At 50.9% G+C, this 23,901-nt stretch overlaps 1 protein-coding gene and 1 long non-coding RNA gene across 3 annotated transcripts in view; both read left to right on the top strand.

The window, feature by feature from the left end:
- Wdr25 (WD repeat domain 25) overlaps positions 1 to 23,901 on the top strand; it is a 129,297-nt gene that overhangs the window by 14,106 nt on the left and 91,290 nt on the right. The gene's annotated exons all lie outside the window — the stretch shown is intronic.
- On the top strand, positions 15,013 to 22,681 carry LOC127686950 (uncharacterized). The gene is made up of 2 exons (XR_007978299.1): positions 15,013 to 15,217; positions 19,628 to 22,681. It is a non-coding gene; the product is annotated as an uncharacterized LOC127686950 (long non-coding RNA).

Here is a 23,901-nt window from a genome sequence, read left to right as displayed (position 1 = left end):
AGGTGCTGTAGTATTTGACTATAATTTCAGCATTTGGGGGCCTGGAGCAGGGAAGAAGTTTGAGGCTAGTCTAGGTTACATAATCAAGACTCTGTTTCAAACAAAGCATGTACACACTACACACACACACACACACACACACACACACACAAACACACTCCATAGTAATGGTTCCTCTCAGTCTTACTGGGATTTCCCAGAAAGAAGAGAAGAGCGGGTGGGTCTCTGTGTCCAGCTGTTGCTGTTGGTTGGTTGTCTGTTCTGGAGGCAGGGCCTCACTCTAACCTAGACTCATCTGGAATTCATTCAGTGGCCCAGCTTGGCATGAGCTTACGGCATCCTTGTCACAGCTCTCTGAGTGCTGGCTGGGGTTATAGACAAGTGCCACCATGCAAAGCTGCCATATCTTTCTCTTGTCCTTTTGTCCTGCTGACAAGCAGGCCCAGGTGTCTGATGTTGCTTTCCTCTGTGGGCTAAGAACCTCAGGTGTGGTAGCAGTGTGGGAATAGCCTGCTGTTAGCCAGGATCCTCGCCTTCCCCTTCATCAAGCTTCCTGAAGTGTGAGGTGGAGGGACTTGTCTGCAGTGAGCTTGCCTGAGGCCACTGAGGGGGCAGGCGGAGTCCCGGACTGGGCGAGTCTCCACTCTCTGCGGCCTCCTGCCATCTGTAATGCCGAGGAAGGGTCTCAGGTCGGAGTGGCCACTCCCGCCCCTCGCTCTTGTCTGCAGTTCTGCTCCTTCACCCTGCAGCAGGACATCTCTTCTGGGTACCAGGGTGCACATCGTTCATTTCTGTTGCTCCACAGTGTTAGCTTGTGGCTCGCACCAATGTCTGTGTATACAGTGTCCATGTCTCCCGTCCTCCACAGGGACAGCATTATTACGTCCTCCTCAACATCTGCTAATTTAGTGGCATCTTGTTTGAGGGCCAGATGAGTTCATTTATGGACAGCATGGGTAGACTCAGGCCTGGCACCTTGTGAATGCTAAGTAAGTGGCTTGTTGTTGGGGTTCCTGTCCATTAATCTCCCATGGTCTTAGCGTTCCCTGTCTCCAGGCAATTTACATGCTAACAATATTGACCCTCATCATATCCTGCCTCCTCTCCTTCCCCCAGGTGGTGGTTGAGTTTTGGTATTTCATTATCAATTTTTTTTTAAAGCAGGGAAAACCTAGCATCGTTTATAGTCAGGTCTGCGTGCTTGTCCCTCTGTAAGTGCCCGGCAGCCCCAGGCAGTGGCATGTCGGCTCATACCCTGAGAGCTGATAGATAGTCACCTATATTTGACCTTCATCTAGCAGTGATTAGCTTGAGCCAGTTTCAATTCTTGTCACTGGGGCCCAGGCAGGCCACATGGCACTGTGATGAACGGGAGCTGGGGCCAGGGATCGATCAGCATATTAAGGAGCCATGCAGCTGCCCCCACCAGCCCTGCTGCCGCCACCCCCACCAGCCCTGCCTCCCGAGGCTTCCCCATACCAACATTGTCTACTAATGACTTAGAGTGACCTTCATCTGGCTTGATTCCTCAGGGCACAGGTACACCATGGCTTTCCAAATTTTGCCTCAAAAAAGAAATGTGTTTTGACCCTAAAAGAAGTGCACACTGCTGTAGAGAAACCAGAAGGGTGAAAGGCGTGAAAAGGCTGCTCTCCACTGGAGGCCACAGCTGGAGGCCTGTGGGGATGTTTCTATCTAGTCTTAGAAATAATCCACTGAGGTTGCACTTCACTCTGCACCCATCCCAGCACCCTGTAGCTGCAGCCTGGGATGCTGCAATTTATTGCAGTGATCTGAAAACCCCAGGGGTCCTTGAGACCCTGGCACCGGGTCAAAACTATTTTCATAATCATACCTAGATGTTATTTGCCTTTTCTCCTTTCATTCTCTCAGGAGTGTCGCTGGGCTTTTCCAGAGGCTACATGACAGGCACTGCTGCCATAGATTAAATACCGCAGCAGATACGAAAGCCCAGCTGTCTTGTATTAAGCCAGGCAGCCATGTAACCCGCAAAATGTAAACAATGTCTTCTCGCTAATTTCTTTCTGCTATGAAGAATCTAGTTATTTTTATAAGAAACATGTTATTTACATTTATGAGTGGTGGGTTTATTTTTGCTAATTCTATACAAGTTCATAAATATTTTCACATGTCTTTGGTCTTCATCGCAGATGCACTATTAGTAGCTGTCATGCACACAGTCAGCAGCGCTGCACCCTTAGTCGTTCTCGGCAGGGTGGGAGAGACCAAAAGGTTTGCCAAGTGTGCTCTTAAGTAGCTTGCAGTCTCATTGGGAGACCTAAGTGACTCAGTAGGAGTGGGTTCCCTTTCAGTTCTGGGGCCGGTGACTAGGTTCTGCTTAGCTGTGTCCCTTCTAAACTAAGTGGCCAAAACATGATGAGGGGTTCCAAGCCACCATCTGCTCCCCGGTGCTGTACAGTAGATCCTCCATCTGCAGTGAGTGCTTAAGCCCTAGTCACCCTGGCACCGCCCTTCTGTCCCTTCCTGCTCCACATGGGCTTTTCTTAGAGAGCACACACAGTTCTAATAGCCTGTGCTTGCCACTTAACATTCTCCTGGAGCCCTGTCTGCTCCTGCACAGCCAGCCACCCCGTGTCTTTGGAGGGCCGTCCATTTTCGCTGGTTCTGCGACGCTCTATCGAGTTGATTAACTGTAATTTACTTAGCCGCCCTTGGACACCGAGGTGGTTTCTAATTTTTGCTGTTATAGATAATACTGAAGTGGTTATCTTCATGCATGAAACCCTTTTCTGTTGGATTATTTCTTTTAGATTGATTCCCAGAAGTGGGACTGCTGGGTCAAAGGGTTGTACATTTCCATGGGTCCAGATTCGTCTCCTGTCAGATTGCTTTCCAGAAGGATTATACCAATTTGCACTGCCACCGAAAAGCCTCTGTAATAACCAACTATTTTGCTTAACTATCATGCCTAGAATTTTCCCTCGGAACCCCGAGGGGGCAAAGGCCCTTATCTAAGTGAGCACCATCTATAATTATTTAGACTAACACCAAAATTGCTTTCAGAGCATTTTTAACCTGCTGGGTTTAGAATTCTAATTCTCATACATGCTAATATTAAAAGTTTTACAAGCAGCTCTTTCTGTTCCCCTCCTCACAGTGTGTTTACATGGCCCAACAACAGCCGTAGGGGGTGTGAGAGCTTTCATAGTCACAAGTGGGCTCTTTCTACACCAGTTGAAGTGTTATTCTGAAAGGTACAAAAACACAAATTAAACCACATTTTCGTCCTAACCTTTGGTTAGGAGAGTTGTGTGTTTTCATCTGTGCCTCTTCTCCCCCCTCTCTCCCCAGTTTTCTGTGAGCACACTGCACCCCCTGTCTCCCCCCCCCCACCCCCCAGTTTTCTGTGAGCATGTCTCGAAGGTGCTGGTAATCGGACCCTTCCTGGGCCACGACACCTGTCACCATGGGAACTTGCATGAGTCCACGTTGGTCTTGAGGGCATCAGTTCCTACTGAGGAAGATGCACTGCTAGTTTGTCAGCACTCTGACTAGTGGAGGGCTCCAGTAGCAGTCTGGCAGGACTCTAATATATTACTGCCAGGTGGCAGAAGGTGCTTTAGCTGTGTGGGGTAGATGCTTGGGTGATCTGTGGCCCCTTTGGGGTGGGAAGAGGCAGCATTCTGTGCTTGGGTGTGAGCTGTGTGTGGGCAGTTCTGGAGAGCCTGGCTCGGCCTAGTTGCCAGGCTGCGTGTTGTGCACATACCCCTGAGAGTTGGGACCATCGTGCTCTCATCATGCCTAGCTTCAGCCTGTGCTTCTGTGAACTAATTGCCTCCTAGGGCTGGAAGGATCAGGCGGTTAGGAGTGTGAAGCCACTTTGTAAGCTATGAAGCCCTTACAAGTGGAAGGTCTTACCCGGCGCTCCAAATGGGGTTACTCTGTAATTGCCTTCTAAGCCTCTCTGCTGAGCAGGTGAGGCTTGCCACCTAATTTGCCTGCACTCCTCGGCCTGGCTGATTAGCACTCTCCATTGGAACCACTCACTCCAGTAGGTCTCTCAGGGGCCTTGGCTCCTCCCTGTGCGATGACTGTTTTCTAGTTCAGTAACATGATGTCAGCTATGATGGGTGAAGTACCAGAGTTGGCTAGCTCAGCTCATGGGCTTCTGAAAGTGGTACCCTAGGGACCGGGACATTGCTGCATGGGTGATGAGTTCCTCAAGCTTTGCTTGAAGTTGTCTGGCTGGCTGAAATATAAACATAGAGTACCCCCTATCTTCCCAGACACTGCCAGGAGCTCGATGGGCCTCAACTGCAGGAGCAGAAGGCTCGTCCTTTCCATTCCTCTTTCATGTGTCCATCCACCTGTCCATCCACCTTCCCCATCCTGGGGAAGTCCTGGGTCTATGCAGAACTCTAGGTTTGAGGAGAATAGTCACACCCTGACCACCAGGAAAGCTAATTGGGGACAGACATCAGAATGAAACAGTGCGACAACTCCCTAGGGACCACTAGTGTTAGGACTGAAATCTAGAAGAAAGTGGGAGAGATCTGTCAGGGAGAGATCTGTCAGGGAAGTGTGAGGTTGAGGTGGAGCCTGGGCTAGGTGACACAGAAGAGCAGGCAGGAAGGACAGCAGTGAGAGTCGGTCAGATGCAGAGCTTGACCCAGTTATTGGCTTTGGGCCTGGATGGTCAACACACAAGGCACCTGCCCCTTCCTGTGCTTGTAGAGGGCTGGGCCTCTCTGGGACTTGCATGCCATTTTTCCACAGCTAGGGCTCAGGGAAGTCAGTGAGCTCATAAGTCTTATTTTGGGGTTCTGCCTCATACCCTAGTCTCTCTAAGTGGGTTCAACTCTTGGCTTTAGTTTGCCTGTTAGTAAGTGCGACGACAAAGTTAGTGTGACAACATCTGTCTGAGCCTTCTGAGGATCCAACAGGTAAGCCATGGAAGGACTCTTAGGTGAGTGACAGGCCCGTAATGGATACTCTTAATGACATTTGGCATTGGCAGCCTCCTTCTGCCCATTTGACAGGTGAGAAAACCAAGGACAAGAGCTGGCTTCTGAGGAACGTGTTAGCACAGAGCTGGCTTCTGAACTCAGTCTTCCCTGTTTCTACCCGGGGTGTTCTAGACACTTCCCTCCTTAAAGGGGCAGAGGGCAGTCTGTGGCTTTGCTGAGGCCTCTATGGTCTTGGGCTTCGGTGAGCTCATCTGGCATGGATGGCCACTACAGGTTCCACCATCACAGGACTCTACTCTTTTTCATGTAGTGCCAGTCCTGGGGGAGTGTAGCACGTAGTGAGTGCTAAGAAGGCATTTGTGAATGAGCCCTTTGAGCCTCAGGGTCTGGAGGCCTCCCAGAGTTGTCCATTACACGCCTGTCCCTGGGCCCATGCTGCCCTCCAATGCTGCAGGAAGCATCTCTGTGGAGGATGATGTGTTAGCTGGGTCTGGGTTTGTTCAGGAGCCTTGAAGCTGCTGGGAGCTAAATCAAAATGATGATTGTGCCACATCTGTGAGAGGTTTGTATTCACACTCTCAGGTAATAGTCTTGGGCCGCTGCTTGCAGCTCGTGTGTTTATTTATTACTTATTTATAAATCATGAATCCAGAAAGGATTTGAGGAAGCTTATAATAAAAGACACGAACACAGTAAAGCTGTTAAAACAAACACAACATAGAGCCATCTGAAAAAGGGGAGCACACCGAGCCAGGGCGGGGCCTCCAATGGTGGGGAGGGGCTGGCTCTGTGGGAGGCACAGGGGGATGCAGGTCCTGCCATGGGAAGTAGCCAGCACGATTGGTCCATATAGGGACCCGAGCTCAGAGGACAGAAAGGGGGTCTCTTCCAGGGGTGGTGATCTCTTGGAGTCAGCCTGAGGAGGGGCTGTGTGTAGGTCCCTGGCCACATAGCCTGAGTTATTCTTTTTGATGTGCCTCAGTTTCTTTCTAGCACATGGTGTTAATGAGAGTCAGTTCAGGGAACTGCTAGAGATCTGGTCTTTGGAAAGTGTTGCTATTAATTTGACTTACAATTCTTGTGGCCACTGTTGTACTGGCCTAATTGGCTCCAGTCCTTTTCCTAGGCCCCCAAGGGCAGAGAAAGTACGATGGGGTCTCTGTGTGTGCCCTTGGCTCTGTCCACACGGATGTCACCCAGAATGACTTGCTCCTTGTTGGTTCAAAACACTTACGGCACTTGGAGCAATGGAAACATACTTTTTAATTATTTCCGACATGTCTACAGCAATGCTGTTGTCAAGGAAACCAAAGCCTCTGAAAAGCTTTTCAACTTCCCTGTCAGAAGAGGACTCTTGTGCCACACTCATGTCTGTGGGAATGGACCTGTACTTCTATAGCAGAGTCTGTTTCCCTGGAGGGTTGTTTCCTTTCCTCTAACAGAGTGTTCCTGACCTTTTCCCGGACGTGGCAGGTCGGGAAGAACTGCTTGCATTCCTAACATAGTATTTCATTCATCCTGCTTCTGTTGCAAGAGTTGGGTGCTAGGACAGAGTGTGATCAGAGATGAATGCCTGGTCCAGTCTTCCCTGTGAGGAAGTGGCACAGGAGGTGGGGCGGGCAGATCATGGTGGGGCAGAATCATGACAGTGCTGTAGGGTGGAGGATAAGGTGCTTTGGGTTGTTAAGGTAAGATGCTTTGGAGGCGTGGTGGACACACAGCAAGGCTGTGACAAGGCCACTCCAAGCAGACTGCAAAGGCCTAGCCATGTGGCAGAGTGTAGCACCATCAGTAATCCAAGGAGGCTGGCTGGATACCTGAGGCCCAGGAGGGAGGTGGTCCAGACAGACCTGTGCAGCCAGAGCTGAGGAGCAGGGAGGGCAAAGAGGTTCTGGCACAGTCTTCAAGTGTGTGTGCTTCTGTGCTCCGAGCTGCAGCTCCTTGGTGTGTGGAGGCAGATCACTGCTGTGGTCCAGCTCCAGCGGGAAGGTGCTGCCCGCCCGCCCGCTCCGGCCCAGCCGTGGGAGTGCGGCTCTGCTGTAATACTGCAGCCTGCACACCAATAAAACCTTATGGCAGTTAAGCCTGTCAGGGGTGTGGGCTTATACGAAAGAGATGAATCACTGTGAGAAAAACGGGACTTTTAGTTTCTAACAGCCCTTCTTATTCTTCTTGTAAAACTTTAAAAAATAACCCTAGATGTATAAAGAGCTGTAAAGCAGCATGGACAGAGCACCTGGCTCTTCCCCACGCTCCTCAGTTCCCCACGCTGACCTCTCACATGCTCTAAGAAGCTAGCGTCAGGCAACTCTGCCATACTCTGCTAGCTCTGCAGTGCACTTGCCTGCATCTTAATCATTTCCTGTTAACGCCCCTTTTCTGGGGTCCAGTTGAGGGCGCCATGCTGCACTTAGGTGGCTCTTATAACTTGGCAGGTGCTGTGTTTTGGGGTATCTGAAGAATAGGCTGGAACTGGTCCTGACCACTTATTCTGAGTTTCCTGTGCTGCACCAGCCCTACCTGGCCTACACCAGGGGACAAGTATGATGATACACTCTCAGCTTTCAAGGGCGGCTGCTTCATCAGCTCGTGAACGAGAGAGGGCTTGCTCCTCAGTGACGTTGACACAGTTCATGTGTAAAGTACCTTGTACTCAAGGGTACTGTCTCCCACTACAGGTTCCTCCTCCTCCTCCTCCTCCTCCCCCTTCTCCTCTTCCCCTTCCTTCTCCTCCCCCATCCTCCTCTTCCTCCTTCTCTTTTCCTTCTAGGTTTGACCCAGCTAGCTTTAGGGTGCTGACATTGTTGAGAGTCTGTGTTTAGGCAATTCCAGCACATCGGCATTTTCGGTTTATCGGATAATTGAGTGTATCTTGAGGCAGCAACTGAGAGTTGAAATGTGTTGCCTTTACTGAGTGAAGCAAGCTCTCCTTGCATACAGACAGATAGCTGCACGCTTGTGGGCACTGCCATCTCCAGCCCTGCTTCTCGCAGTCCTTCTCTCCATCCCCACATGTCTTGTTTTTACTTTCCCCTTCTGCTTGCCCCTAGTCCTCCATCAAGTATGTCCGCCTCCGCTTGCCTTTCCTCCTTTCCCCACTCCCTTTCCAATTCCCTTCTTGCATTCCTTTCCCAGCAACAGGCCAGTGAAGCTGTTGCCACGGTAACAGAAGCCTAGCAGAGGCTCTGCTCTGCTCTCCCTATGCGGCTAACAGGATGACGCAGATTGCAGATAGTGTTGACTTCTAGAACCATCTGAGCTCTGGCCTGTGGCCTCTGCAGGCCCTTCACCTTCCAATTGCCACGCCAGCACCACAGCTTGTGGCTCTGTTCAGCTGATGGTTAGCTTTTATTTGGAAACTTCAAAATCTGAGAAATCTGCTTTCCTGCCACTCCAAAATACTGGTTGCATCAGTGTGGAAGAGCATGCCCTGAACCCACCTACATAGAGATAGATGCCAGGGCGGGAGGACTCTAGGAACAGGCCACATGCAATCTCTGCTGAACTGCTGGGGTGAACGAGACTGCTTTAGGATAGGGACCTCGGGCCTAGTTGGATTTTAAAAACTCCAGCTCTTAGTCTTCTCCAGCAGGTGTTTGAGAAGAGCTTGCTGGTTCTAAGGCTTGGGTCAGGACTGCGCAGAGCCCAGGACCACCTCAAGGGGTCTGTTACGGAGCAGAGCTGGTGTGTGTACACACGGCCACTACATGGATGTTTGCCTGTCACAGCAGGCCAGAGAGTCCAGCTGGTGCCCATTCTGCTTTCGCATTAACTAGGCTTTGTCGGCCCCTTGGAGGGACCACAGAGCACTTGGCTTCTGGGCCACCATGGAGCTGGTTGACAGTGGTGGCAGCCGCACTCCATCTGGGTTTGACCCAGGCCCAGCCTGTTGGCATTAGTGAGGATTTGGAGCCCTGCCATTCAGCCAGCACCAGCTAATAGCCCAGCAGGGAAGAGTTAGGCCTTGGATTATATTTAAGTTAGTCCTTATTCCCAAAGGTAACTTTGTTTAATAAAAACCTTAAGCCTCTATTACTGTGCTTATGGGTATCCTGGCTCCAGGGTGTACAAATACGACTTACAAAACTCAAATATTATTTGTGGCGGTGCACAAACATGTTCATTAATAGAGGGTGTGCTAAAAGCACCAGCGAGTTCCGCCTGTGCCTGAATGGTCTTTCTGCACTTGGGTCTTTTTATCTTCATAATCACTTGGGGCTTATTTAAATCCCGCCCTTTCAGTAGTGAATTTTCAAGGGAGGACGCTATGTTATGTGAATAACTTCACGGCTACCCACAGTATTTCCAGTCAGTTGCTGTGACTTAAATTGATAATGGACCCCACACAGCAGTTGCTAATGGGGGATAATCTGGGAGTGTTTTGTTATTGTTTTTATTTTAGAAGAAAGGTTTGAAATTAGCATAGTAAATCTCTGTGGGATCTTTGCAAATAAAAGAATATCCACGTTAAAAACAACTTTCAGGAAAGATGTATGGTAATGAATAAAACATCAGTGAGTGAAAATAAGTGTGTTTAATTATTCAAGTAGAAGTAGTAATTTAAACTAATTATTGCTTGTGGATTTCATAATTCAGTTTTTGTCTCGCAATAATATTTCCTCTGGGCCTCTGGGGCGCGTCAGTGGCTGCCCCCGCTCCGTTCCTGGGGCAGAGAGGCCTCCTGCCTCCCCGGAGACTCAGCAAGAGAGAGTGGGATTGCTTGGGTCCCTGTTTCTGCCCTGCTCCTTCTGCCTTTGGTCCACAGCAGTTCCCTGTGCACTGTCTAATTAAGCACTTCCTTATTAATCACCTCTGGCTGGCTCAGCGACTCAGAGCAGCTGCACATTGATTTCCTAGTGGGGCTGGCATCCCCCCACTCAGGGTTGTAGGCTTCTGTGGCATGCAGGACCCCTCTGCCCGTGCCCCTCTCTGGGTGGTGTCCTGCCCTTTATGGCCTCTCAACTTGCATTTCTTCCTGGAGGCCTCTGATCACCCTCTGTGGGCACCCACCCCACTCCTGTAGTGGCGCTGTCAAATTGTGGTCTTTTTGTTTGTTTAAATTTTTCATAGTGGGCTTTTTTTCCACCTTACTTTGCTTCTGCTTCTGGGGGAACATGATCGCCTAGGAGTGGAAAAGTACTGGAGGGAACAGGAAGCAGGCCGCGCCATCGTACCTGCAGCTTGCAGTTGTGGGCTGCCCTGGCACTGGGCCTCTCTGTGGTTCAGCTCCTCCTGCCTCCCCAGGCTCCAGGGCTTGGGTGTCTCTTGTGCTATGGGTGCGAGGGGGCCTGGGTCTCTCTCCTCCACACACTTCCTGAGGTGCCCTGGCCTCAGTTGGTGCTGATGACAGAGGAGTAAGTGCTGAAAGTACTTTTGCTCAATCTCAAGAAGCTTTTCCAACCCAGTTATTACGGCTGCTCCTGTGAATACCCATAACGGCACGGGAGGTCTTCTGAACCTCTCTTTAGTGCACAAATGCTGCCTGGATCAGATCCCGGCGATTCAGGTGAATTATTATCCTGCCCCTCAGAAGGTGAAGGGAAAGCTTTCAGTTTGTGACTTCTTCTTCCCAAGTGCCCTCTGTCAAAAGGTAGTGACATGTGACAGCCATTATTGCTTTGCTGTAATCACACACCATTCCATCTCGTGTCCAAAAGCTCTCCGTCTGTCGTGTGAGGACAACTTTCATTTCAGACACTTTCCCCCTTTCCTTTGTTGTTACTGTCTCTTATAAAACAACAACAACAACAACAACACCACAGCCGCCTCCTGACTTATAGCATGACCTGTGAGAGGGGTGACTCATCTCTTTATGAGGTTATCACCATGGACAGGGGTGAGACAGGTGGGACACAGGGGACAGATGGCGTGATGACACTGGCTGCCAGGGACCAGAGTCGCCAGCTGAGGCACCAGGCAGGTCAGGCAGTCGCTGCGTGTTGGGGTCCTCATTTGGGAGGACGTAGAGGTCTGATGGAGCTTGGATGTGCTTTCTCGTGCACCATCAGTTCTGAGATCCCGTAGCTGCAGCACAGTGCAGTAATGACAGGATTGCAGGTGGCAGCCCTGCCTGCAGAGCCATTGCAGGGAGCATTTGTTGTTCTCAGTTGGTTTCCTCTCCATGTCAGGTGACCTCTGGAGGAGGCCATTAAGCAAACAGAGAAGAAGTTCCTAACATTTAGTGACCACTCTGGAGTAGAGCCACAGGCTTGCCATACAATGCTGTGTGCTGGGAAAGTGGAGAGCCTGGGTCTGGGGACCTCTGTGTGTCTGGGAAGGCCAACGTGGCCAGGCCACACAGCACCCATCTGTACCCTCAGCTCCCTTAAATGCCACCTGAGCACCCACATGTGTTCACCTGTGCGAACTTGCACCACCACCATTTATTTTTTACCATTTGATTCTTTGTGTATGTGTGCCCATGGTTACATGGCAGCACTGAGGGCCGTCGTCAGTCACTCTCCACTCTCCCTGAATCCAGAGCGTGATATTTCAGCCAGGACACCTGGCTGGCAAGACCTTGGGGTCTGCCTGTCTCCTCTCACAGTGCTGGGATGACAGACGTGTACTGCTGTACCTGACTTTTCTGGGGGTGCTGGGGATCTGAACTTAAGACCTCATGCTTGTGCATTGTGCTGGACAGTTTATGTCAGCTTAATACGAGCTGGGTCATCTGAGAGGAGGGAACTTCAATTAAGAAACCACCTCCATAAGATTGGGTTGCAGGGTGGTGACGCATGCCTTTGACCCCAGCACTTGGGACGCAGAAGCAGGTGGATTTCTGAGTTTGAGGCCAGCCTCGTTTACAGTGAGTTCAGCCAGTGAGGACAGCCAGGGCTATACAGAGAAACCCTGTCTTGAAAAAACAAAGCAAACAAACAAACAAACAAACAAACAAAAAGATTGGGTTGTAGGCAGCCCTGTAGGGCATTTTCTCAATCTGTGATTGATGGGGATGGCCCAGCCCATTGTGGGTGGTGCCATCCCTGGGCTGGTGGTCCTGGGTTCTATAGGAAAGCAAGCTGAGCAAGCCATGGAAAGCAAGCCAGTAAGCAGCATCCTTCCATGGCCTCTGCGTCAGCTCCTACATCTGGGTTCCTGCCCTGTGTGAGTTCCTGTCCCGACTTCCTTCGATGATGAGCAGCAGTGTGCAAGTGTGAGCCAGATGAACCTTTCCTCCCCAGCTTGCTTTGTAGTTGTGTTTTACTGCAGCCATAGAAACACCTAACTCAGTAAGCACTGTACCCAAGGAGCCGTCTCCCTTGGCGCTTTTTGATTCTCTGAACACTTGTTCTAACATTGAAACTATTTATTTATTGTAAAAACTTAATTGCATTTATGATGTGTTTACATGCATGTGGGCCAGAGGTTACACGTGCTACAGCATTCTTATGGAGGTCAGATGATAGATTTGGGAGTTGGTTTTCTCCATCTACCACGTGGGTCCTGGGATTCAAACTCCGCTTGTTGGGTTTGGTGACAACCAGCTTAGCCTACTGAGCCATGAGTAATTCCCTCTTGCTTTTGTTTTTTTGAGACAGGTTCTATGAAGTATTGGGTGTTCTGGAACTTATTATGTAAACCAGGCTGGCCTCAATCTCACAAAAGATCCTTCTTCCTCTGCCTCCGGAGTGTTGGGGTTAAAGGTGTGCACCACCATGCCCGGCCTCCCATGAATAACTTCAAAACATTTTGTTATTTTTTATTTGTGTTATAAGTATCTGTATTACGTATGTATGTGTGTATGTATGTATGTATGTGTGTGTATATATATATATGTATGTATGTATGCATGTATGTATGTGTGTGTGCGTGTATGTATGTATGTATGTATGAATGTGTGCCTGTGTTAGATCCCTGGAACAGATGGTTAAGAGCCACCGTGAGGTGCTAGGAATATAGCCCAGGTCCTCCGCAGGAGTGGACATTATTCTAACATGCTCTGAGTAATTTTTACACTAAAGTATCACATGAGCCCTTGCGTGTAGTTTTTCTGGATGGTCTGAAGTGCTAGTCTCGTCTCTCTTTCTCTTAATAAGGTTATGCATTTGTATAAAACATGCCACTCGGATGAGACAGCACAGACAGCCAGCGTTCCAGAGACCTGCTAAGTGGATGCTGTTTAGGTCACATGAGGTCTGTTCCTCTCCGAGGAACTGACAGCTGAGTCTCATTACATTTGTGACCCCGTCTCACCTACCTTCTGTATCAGAAGTGCCCAATAAATTGTTGTCAGGGCGAATTAAAATTTCTTGTGTAGATTGCACCTGATCTCTGTTGTTAAGCTTCTGCAGGGGCAAGAAAATATTCTTATTTCTTTAAAGAATAGAAATTCATGAATTTGGTAAAAATTCAAAGGGGATAAAAGGATGTAAAAAGAAAGACCCCCCCCTTCCTTGCCTAGCTCTGGGGAGTCTAAATTTGCCTCATTTCCATGTCCAGGGTCCCCCTGTCTACAGTGGGATGCAGAGCTGGCCTGGGCTATGTTGTTTGTCTGGCAGGGAGCAGACTAGAGGTAGAAGGTCTCATGGAAAGAACCATGGCCTTGGATTGAAGCCATGGCTACAGCGTCTAGGCCTGAGCCCCTGCCTTTCCTGTGGCTGGCCTCCTGTACTGTCAGGTTGCTGTGTTCAGCTTGCAGAACTATGTGTGTGGTCAGCAAGGTGGCTACCCTGAGTGACACCTGGGGTTTGGCATCGGCGATGGAGCTGCTGCTTCTTCTTTCCTTTGCTTAAAACTGAAGATGGAGATGAATATGTATCATTCCAAAATGATAATATAAAATCGATGCAGAGGTGTGATTCCATTAATAGATGGCTGATTAACTGAAGCTTAGGAGCCCATTCGTTGCCCAGAATGAAGCAGAACTCAGATGGCACGCCTTCTTCTCTAATGGAAACACACGTAAAGTGCTTGGTGTTCAGCCTTCCTTCCTTCCATCGAGATGACTGCAGCGATCAATATTCCAGTCTGCTTGGCTGGCAGCTTGCAGGGCGTCAGGATGGATGCTGGGCCCGGGGAAGCACTGCCAAGCAGAGCATTACATTACCCCCTTTGCCAGTGTCTGGCTGGCCTGCTGGAGCGGAGCAGGCCATGCTGGGGCGGGCTCTTTCAGGGCCTGTGTCTGGTCCATAGACTCTACGTGGCTGACTCCCTGAGGCTCACTTTTGGTATCACTGAAAACGGCACATTTTCCAAGCTTCTACTGTGCACGTGGCGTAGAGTATCACAGGCACATGATTCATCCTCCTAGAACCCTGAGGTGCCTGTCGTACACATGGGGGTTTAGGGACGTGGTAGCACGACTCATCCAGAGTCCAGGGTTGCTAGCTTCCATAACCTAGGTCCTCTCCGTTCTCCCATGCTTCCCAGGAAGGAGGGCACTATTAGTCTGGAGCCTGGATTCTTGTTTGCCTGGAGAAGCTGTGGGCAGTGAGGGTTGGTCCATGGAAGCCGAGTTTATTAATGTCACTGTGCTTCGTCTCTGTCTTCTTGAACATTTCATGCGAGGCAGCAATGCTCTGGGCAGCAATGCTCTTTGCAATCCAAGCTTACATATAATGCCTGCCTTCAGCCCTTTTTTGTGAAGGGCTTATGGAGAAGCTGAAGAGAAGCTGCTACTGAGGAAATTTCCCTGGGTGTGACTCTCTGTACTTGATTATCTGGAAGAAGGGACTGGCCATTTGTAGGCCTCTGGCTTTTTTAGGTGCTTAGATGGGGCCCAAAGAGATTATGTAGTGTTTCCTGACTTGTTAGCCAAGAGCAGTTCATGACTGCACTTGCTGAGTGGAGACAATGGGCTTGCCTTTAGAGAGGATAGCTAGCTCTCTGCAAGGGACGGGTCAGTGGGCTAGCTTTCTCCAAGGCTTAGATACCTTGGCCCATAATTCATAGGTGAAGCCCATGTTCGTAGCATAGGATCTAGAAAGAGTCTTGAACAGCCTCCCTCCCCCCACTTTGGTACAAGTGCTCCAGGCCTAGAGTGACCTTAGAGGTCAGAGCTTAAGTATTTTAAGTATCAAGGGTGTGGGCTTGCAGAAGGACCACGAGGGCAGTACTTTCTGTTCCTCGCACGCTCTGAGGCGTGAGTGCAGCAGTTGAAAAGAGGAGGAAGAGCAGTCGCCGCAGCTGCACTGCCCTGAGCTGCTGTTATTTGCAGGATCTGAACAGTTTCACCACAGAAGACCTGACTTAAGCTGGCGCAGATCTGGGTCTAAGAGAGGAGTGCACTGTAGGAGTGCAAGCCCCCATTCCTTGGCCTGCATGAGGTAATGGTGGGGAGTGTGGGGGAGGGTGAGCTGAGACAGCCAGAGTCAATGTTTCCTGGGGAGGATGGATGCTTCATTGAGCCTGTGGTTAACATCTTAGTAGTAACCAGGGAGTTTTCGAAAGGCCATCTGATGGCATTCATATATGCTGTGCTCAGCCATTGGTTTGTATGTGCCTTAACATTTCTGAGAGATTTCCAGATTCTTACTGATCCTTACTTTGCGTACATTTTTCAGGGTGGTTGTCCTTTGCCATCAGCAGTACCCCCCCCCCCCCCCACTTTACTCTCAGGTTCACCACCTCTGAGAGTTTGGGAGGCAGTAGAAAGTCTTAACTCAGCTCATCCATGGCAATGGCTCAGGTCAGGGGAATCTGGGAGGGGCTTGGTGAGGTGACTGACACCGGCCCTTGGGGCAGTGCGGACTGGGCTGTAGTGGGGACAGGGCAGCATCTAGGCTCAGCTGCTTTCTTCTTCCGTGCTCCTGGTGGAAGCTGGTGCACTCCCAAGGCAGCAGCTGCTGCTGGTGGCTGCGCACTGCATACAAATCAAAGAAAACTTTTGGACCATAAATACCCCGAGAACTGTGGTGCATTCTCTCTGCTTTGGATAAAGAGGCTCTTCCTGAAGCCAAGCTTTTTATTTTAAAGATCAGGGACCAAAGCTTCACACACTGGTGCTTCAGCAGGCTCTGACACTCAGTTTTGCTAGTCAGGGCCTTGGGGCATAAAGAAATGGCAATCCTTCTGTGGGAACTTGTGGTGCCAAGTGTGAGGGCGTTTGCGATAGATAAGCAGAGATGAACATAGGCAGGACCCTTGGCTTGGGTCCTGACTGGTAGGGAAGGGCACTTCAGTTGGTTTTGGGGTAAAGGGCTGGTGTGGGCAGACTGTGGGCTGATCCAGGTTAGTGTCAGTGAGGGTCTGCCATAGGATTTGGGCTTCCTGAGACATAAGGACGAATCTGCAGGATTTCTGTATAACTGGGAGCTAGCAACCATTTGTCAAATAGAATTGCTAAGGAGACCTGCTCCGAGGCTGCTGTGGAGGTCTAGGCCCGAGGACAGCGGTGCTGTGTCAGTGCCGACCCAGAGAGCCTTGCTGTGCCTCCTCTCCTTCCTCAGGGCCCCCCCCCCCCCCAGGTCTGTGAGTTGAGCATAGTGTACTTAAGGCTTGAAGGCTTAGGAACCCTTTTGTTTAGAGAAAACCTATATATTTTTCAAAGCAGATTGAATTTCTACACCTCTTAGCCTTGGGTGGTGAGTGTCAGTGTAGAAAAAAGCTGAGATTTGGAAAGGTCACATTCTCATGGAAAGACCCCTGGCACATAGGGGCTGGGCTGGAGCCCTGCCCCGCCCTGCAGTGCTGTCTTCCCCTGCAGCTCCCTGTACCACCCCCACACCTATCTCTGAGGCCTGAGGTGAACTGGAGGGTTATGAATATTTACGCAGGCAGCACAGGACTCAGTGACGCAGCTGAGTGCTGCAGCAATCGATCGGCAGCGCCTCAGACCTTTTCCAAACACTTGTGATATTTTCCTCATCTGGAGGGATGAAAGTAATTACCAGTGCAGTAGCATATGACGCCAACGATACGCAGACCTGCCCGCCTGCTCCTTTTTTGGGCCTAGGGTGTTTTGTTTTCTTCTTAAAATCTATGTGAATGATTTTCTCTTTAATAATGTTTGTTTTCTTCTGATTATTGAACTAATGTATGCTCGTTGTGGAAAACACATGAATGCATTAACCAGGAAATAAAATGCATGAATTATTTTTCCATTACAGTCTTATTAAGGATGTTTTGCTTATGCAAAGGAAATTTGGGGCTTCAGACTTATTTGAGGGGCTTGTGGAGATAATAAGATAAACAGTTTGCAGGCTGTGCTTCAAGGTCTCTGCAGGCTCTCTGGAAGTCTTTACCAGTGCCTCAGAAAAGGAAGCTGGTTATATTTACCCCATCCTCAGGGTTTCGAAACAGCCCATGATTGTGACTGCCCTTGAGTGATGGTCATGGGTTAATTGATTTGAAGACCTAGGGATGTACCCTAGCCTCTTATTTGACAAGGAAGAGAGTCCAAGCCATGGAGATGTGGCTGGCCTAGGGTGACTTGCTAGCTTGGGGCTAGTCTTCATGCCTTCTTATTCACTAGTGGCTCTTAGAATGTGTCAGTTAGAAAAGTGCAATGATGCACCTTAGCTTGCATCATTGTCTTAAGCTATGGCATATGCAGAGACCCGGAAGGAAGCTGATGGAGGTCCCTCAAAGGCTTGCTTTTGAGGGCAGGGAGGCCACTGAGCAGCGGGCACTCAAAACGATGGAAAGGAAAAGCCCATCATTGCTGTTAGGCACATAAAGGAAGAGAAACTGCTTGGGGTGATCCCTGGTTGTATGAATAATGAGGAGAAATTAAGTAAAGGCCATGTTTCCTGACACTGATGTATTAGAACATGGAGTAACTTTCTACAGGAAATTGGAACAGGGATCTCTTGAAATTGAATTTGTGGCTCTGAATAGCAAACCTGCACCAGCACTGTGTTTCCCAATGCAAGTCAAGCAAGCATATTCCTGGGTAAGAGTTAAGTATGTGAGGGGACAGGTTAATGTTGAGGCTGATGTGGCACAAGTTAATAAATTGCCTCTCCCACATATTGTCTGTGAAGACGATGGAGAGTAATTTGCTTCCTGTGGAGCTGCTGCAGATTTCGCATACCTATTTTATTAGATTTTGGCCCAATACATTTGTTCCTTCTCATTGGTTTTGCTGGTAATAATTACCCTCCCCCCTTTCATCTCTCCATGGCTCCCTCTCAATTTTAATTGTTTGCAGTAGCTGCAGAAGCTTACCATTTTAGAAAACAAGTGTTTTAAAAGTAAGAACATTCTGGACCAGAGTCCTTCTGAATTTCTGGAGGGAGATAATCAAGGGGTGCTAGGACCGGCAGCCTCGGAGGTTAGGAGAAGGTCACGGTGCCCTTTATCACATATGCCAGCAGGGCCTGGCTTCGGGGTCTCTCGGAACATCTGTTTGAAGGTTTGGTTGTGCCCAGAAATCTGGAGTGCCCAGAAACCTCTTGCTGAAGGTAGCGAGGCCAGTGAGAAGAAAGAACAGTGATAGAGGCCACTTGTTAATGAGGCCCTGTCATTGGCCAGGTACTCCCAGAGAGCTGGCTCACTCACGGCCTGATAAGTCCATTCCTCCATCAGGTGATTCTCAAGTGGAAAGTCATTTTTATTGGGAGGCATGGGAAATGACTGGGCAGTTTGGGTAAACTATAGGAATCTCATGGAAGCCCATAGTGCACTGAAAAGGATTTCAGGTAGGTTTCAGGAAGCAGGGGACTCCTCTAGAAGGAGCAGCACAACTTCATAGTCCTGACCACCACGGAGAACCAAAGAATATGCTAAGCATGGCCTTTGTATCTTCTCACAGGCAGGCTCCAGGGTTCCCTCAGTTACTGTTTCTGGCTGTTTCTGCCTGATACATTTCATTATAGCAGCTACCCCAAACCCAGCTTTGCAGAGAGATGATTCCATTCAAAGAGATGGAGAGATGGGATGCCAAGACCAAGGTGGCAGCCTTGGCATACCATTGAGCAGATGTTGGTGTTTTTCCCTTAAACAATTAAAATAGCCTCCCTGGGCACCCCTGGGAATGGGCTGGGAAGGATGAGATGACTGTGTTTCAGCTCTGGGTGCCTTCTGTTGGTCTGACCACCAGTTCCTCGGGGTAACAAGCACTGCCCATGGTGTGTAAGGAGAGGAGCAACACCGATACTCTGTGGGATGTGCAGTGGTTCCGGCAATGGGTGATTGTCAATATGGTGTGTGTGTGTGTGTGAGCCGCTAGATTAGTTGTAAACATGGAGCATCAGTTATTTCTTTCACATCTCCGCACATGTAAGCATCTAAGTTAGGAGTCAGGAGAAGACAAGTGCCTCTTTATCATGGACACATGCTGGGACTCAGGTGTCCTATCTTCTTTGTTGTTTTTATCATCCTCTCCTTGGGAAAACTGGGTCTCCATGTATTGCTTCATACCAAAATATCTAAGTGGAGAGCTACCGAAAGGTTAGGACTCAGAAAATTAACTTTGTAAAGGTTTGTTTACATACAAGAAAATGCACCCACTCTCAGAATGCTGTGATCTCAGTTTGACAGTATATACATTTGTGTAACTGTCACCACACCATCTGCTCTGGTCCCGAGTGTCTCTGGTGTCCTTTGTCAGTCTTCCTTTCAGCACCAGCCCCAGGAATACACAGCTGTTGTACTATTTTCCATAAATGGAACTAGCCAACATGTAGTTCTTCCTCCCCCCTTTTCTCCCCCATTCCCTTCATCCCTCCCTCCTTCCCTCTCCTTTCCTTCCCTCTTTCCACTTCACACCCTTCTCACCCCCTCCCATCTTCTAGACAGGGTATGGCTGTTAGCCCAAGCTGGCTTGGAGCTCACTATATAGTACAGGAAGCTTTGAATTCGTCCTAGTCTTCCTGACTCATCTTCTAAATACTGGGACTATGTGCGTGAGCCACCGTGCCCATGAGCCACCGTGCCCGTGAGCCACCGTGCCCGTGAGCCACCGTGCCCGTGAGCCACCGTGCCCGTGAGCCACCGTGCCCGTGAGCCACCGTGCCCGTGAGCCACCGTGCCCGTGAGCCACCAAGCCCATGGACCACCAAGCCCATGAGCCACCGTGCCCATGAGCCACCAAGCCCATGAGCTACCAAGCCCATGAGCCACCAAGCCCATGGACCACCAAGCCCATGGACCACCAAGCCCATGGACCACCGTGCCCGTGAGCCACCGTGCCCGTGAGCCACCGTGCCCGTGAGCCACCGTGCCCGTGAGCCACCAAGCCCATGGACCACCAAGCCCATGAGCCACCGTGCCCATGAGCCACCAAGCCCATGAGCCACCAAGCCCATGGACCACCAAGCCCATGGACCACCAAGCCCATGGACCACCAAGCCCATGGACCACCAAGCCCATGGACCACCGTGCCCGTGAGCCACCGTGCCCGTGAGCCACCGTGCCCGTGAGCCACCGTGCCCGTGAGCCACCGTGCCCGTGAGCCACCAAGCCCATGGACCACCAAGCCCATGAGCCACCAAGCCCATGGACCACCAAGCCCATGGACCACCAAGCCCATGAGCCACCAAGCCCATGGACCACCAAGCCCATGGACCACCAAGCCCATGGACCACCAAGCCCATGGACCACCAAGCCCATGAGCCACCGTGCCCATGAGCCACCAAGCCCATGGACCACCAAGCCCATGAACCACCGTGCCCATGAGCCACCGTGCCCATGAGCCACCGTGCCCATGAGCCACCAAGCCCATGAGCCACCGTGCCCATGAGCCACCGTGCCCATGAGCCACCGTGCCCATGAGCCACCAAGCCCATGGACCACCAAGCCCATGAACCACCGTGCCCATGAGCCACCAAGCCCATGGACCACCAAGCCCATGAGCCACCGTGCCCATGAGCCACCGTGCCCATGAGCCACCGTGCCCATGAGCCACCGTGCCCATGAGCCACCAAGCCCATGGACCACCAAGCCCATGAGCCACCGTGCCCATGAGCCACCAAGCCCATGGACCACCAAGCCCATGAACCACCGTGCCCATGAGCCACCGTGCCCATGAGCCACCAAGCCCATGAGCCACCGTGCCCATGAGCCACCGTGCCCATGAGCCACTGTGCCCATGAGCCACCAAGCCCATGGACCACCAAGCCCATGAACCACCGTGCCCATGAGCCACCGTGCCCATGAGCCACCGTGCCCATGAGCCACCAAGCCCATGAGCCACCGTGCCCATGAGCCACCGTGCCCATGAGCCACCGTGCCCATGAGCCACCAAGCCCATGGACCACCAAGCCCATGAACCACCGTGCCCATGAGCCACCAAGCCCATGGACCACCAAGCCCATGAGCCACCGTGCCCATGAGCCACCGTGCCCATGAGCCACCGTGCCCATGAGCCACCAAGCCCATGGACCACCAAGCCCATGAGCCACCGTGCCCATGAGCCACCAAGCCCATGGACCACCAAGCCCATGAACCACCGTGCCCATGAGCCACCGTGCCCATGAGCCACCAAGCCCATGAGCCACCGTGCCCATGAGCCACCGTGCCCATGAGCCACCGTGCCCATGAGCCACCAAGCCCATGGACCACCAAGCCCATGAACCACCGTGCCCATGAGCCACCAAGCCCATGGACCACCAAGCCCATGAGCCACCGTGCCCATGAACCACCGTGCCCATGAACCACCGTGCCCATGAGCCACCAAGCCCATGGACCACCAAGCCCATGAGCCACCGTGCCCATGAGCCACCAAGCCCATGAGCCACCAAGCCCATGGACCACCAAGCCCATGAGCCACCGTGCCCATGAGCCACCGTGCCCATGAGCCACAGTGCCCATGAGCCACCATGCCCATGAGCCACCGTGCCCATGAGCCACCAAGCCCATGGACCACCAAGCCCATGAGCCACCGTGCCCATGAGCCACCAAGCCCATGGACCACCAAGCCCATGAGCCACCAAGCCCATGGACCACCAAGCCCATGGACCACCAAGCCCATGAGCCACCGTGCCCATGAGCCACCGTGCCCATGAGCCACCAAGCCCATGAGCCACCAAGCCCATGAGCCACCGTGCCCATGAGCCACCAAGCCCATGAGCCACCAAGCCCATGAGCCACCAAGCCCATGAGCCACCGTGCCCATGAGCCACTGTGCCCATGAGCCACCGTGCCCATGAGCCACAAAGCCCATGAGCCACCAAGCCCATGGATCACCAAGCCCATGAGCCACCAAGCCCATGAGCCACCAAGCCCATGGACCACCAAGCCCATGAGCCACCGTGCCCATGAGCCACAAAGCCCATGGACCACCAAGCCCATGGACCACCAAGCCCATGGACCACCAAGCCCATGGACCACCAAGCCCATGGACCACCAAGCCCATGGACCACCATGTTCAGCCCAGGTTTCTTCCTTGTAACAAAATACTTCTGAGATTTGTCCATAATCTTCATCATATATTCCTTTATATTTTTATCATATTTTATTTATTTGTTTATTCACACAAATGCATATGGGGTATGTGTGTGTTTTTGCACATGCACATGCACATAACTATGGTCAGTAAAACTTTTAGCTTTCTAGAGTTGTTCTCCCTCTCTGTGTTCTAGGTGTCAAGCTCAGGTTGTAAGATTTGGCAGCTGGGACCTTTATCTGCTGAGTCATCTCACTGGCCCTAAATACCTTTTTATTGCTGAATAGTCTTCCATTGGGTGAAAATGCCATGACTTGCCATCCATTCTTTTGTTGATTCTTCTTTGTTTCCAATTTGGGGAATGCCTTCAAGTATGTTTGTATATCCAGGAGCTTAGACAATGAAGATGGTGCCCCCATTCATTTGCATTCAGAGTTAATAAAGATGGCATCTTCCCTCAGTCCCTCATGTGTAGTTGGGTCTTCCCAGTGTTCCAACCCTTCTGTGGTGTATTCTAAGGTGTATCCAGGTATCGCCTGGCCTTCATCTCATTCATCACCTGTGAAATCCAGGTGTTTTTTGGCTGCTGCTGTTACCATGAATAGTGGGTTGATTTTCTCTCTGCTCCAGGAGTCTTGTGTCTTTGGGAAAGTGTGCTGGGGCTCTCTGCCAGTCTAGCCTGTCAGTTTGCTAGCAGGGTTAGTTCAAATACCACATAGTTCTTGACAGTGCCTGTGAGCTACCAAGCACTGCTGGCTGTGTTACCTCCTCCCCACTATACTGCTGCTCTGATGAGCATTCTACCAGATGGCAGGCCCAGGGGCAGGAGACAGAGGGTGGGGTCTGTTCTACCCTCATAGATGGACACATGCTGTGTAGCCTTTGCTGTCTTCACGCAACAGTCTGTGACTCACTGACTCACGCAGTCTTCTTGAGTGTGTCTTGATCCTCACTGCAGTTTGCTGCTCCTGTGTAGGAAGTATGTTTTTAGACTATCAGAGGTGCTTTGTGTACCCCGGTGAGCAGCAGGCCACATGGTGATTATGTGGCTGCTCTTCCCATAATCAGTCATGGGAAGTTCTGGTTGTATTCTTTGCCAAGTCTTGTGCCTACACCTGCTCAGGGTGGGTGTGAGGAAGCAGCTGAACCCGGTGCGTTCCATGGTTGTGTGCCACGTCGGGTTGGCCTGAGCTCATGAGCTTGCTTTCATCGTGTAGCTGCCTGATGTGGCTGGAGCTGTGCACAGAGGCAGGAATGTAGTTCTGCCGGACGTTTGCTCCTCCTGGTTCTTCTGGCCTCTGCCTCCATCATCTTACCATGGACAGGCTTGTCATGGGGACATTGCCACCCTGGCTCCCAGCATGGCTCTGCTTACTCTAGGGTTATCAAAGGTTATTTCTGGCCTCTTGTTTCTTTCTTTCATACTGCTTGCAACTTTGTATCTCACACATTGGCACCCTAGAGTTGGCCTTACTGCCTTCTGTGCAACTATTACAAGTGAAAAATAAAAATTAAAGTCTTTGCTGCCAGAGCATTAGGCACAGCCAAATGCCAAGGTGAGTTTGTCACACTCAGCTGTACCTGTTTCAGGATGGCCCATGGTGGCCCGCACAGCCACACCTCATGGGAGTCTCACTGCCTCCCTCCCCTTCTGCTGTATCACCTAGGATTTTGCCTTGCTCT

The sequence above is a fragment of the Apodemus sylvaticus genome, chromosome 6, assembly GCF_947179515.1.
Source record: "Apodemus sylvaticus chromosome 6, mApoSyl1.1, whole genome shotgun sequence".
Classification (NCBI taxonomy): Eukaryota; Metazoa; Chordata; class Mammalia; order Rodentia; family Muridae; genus Apodemus; species Apodemus sylvaticus.
This window is presented reverse-complemented; position numbering and strand designations above follow the sequence as displayed.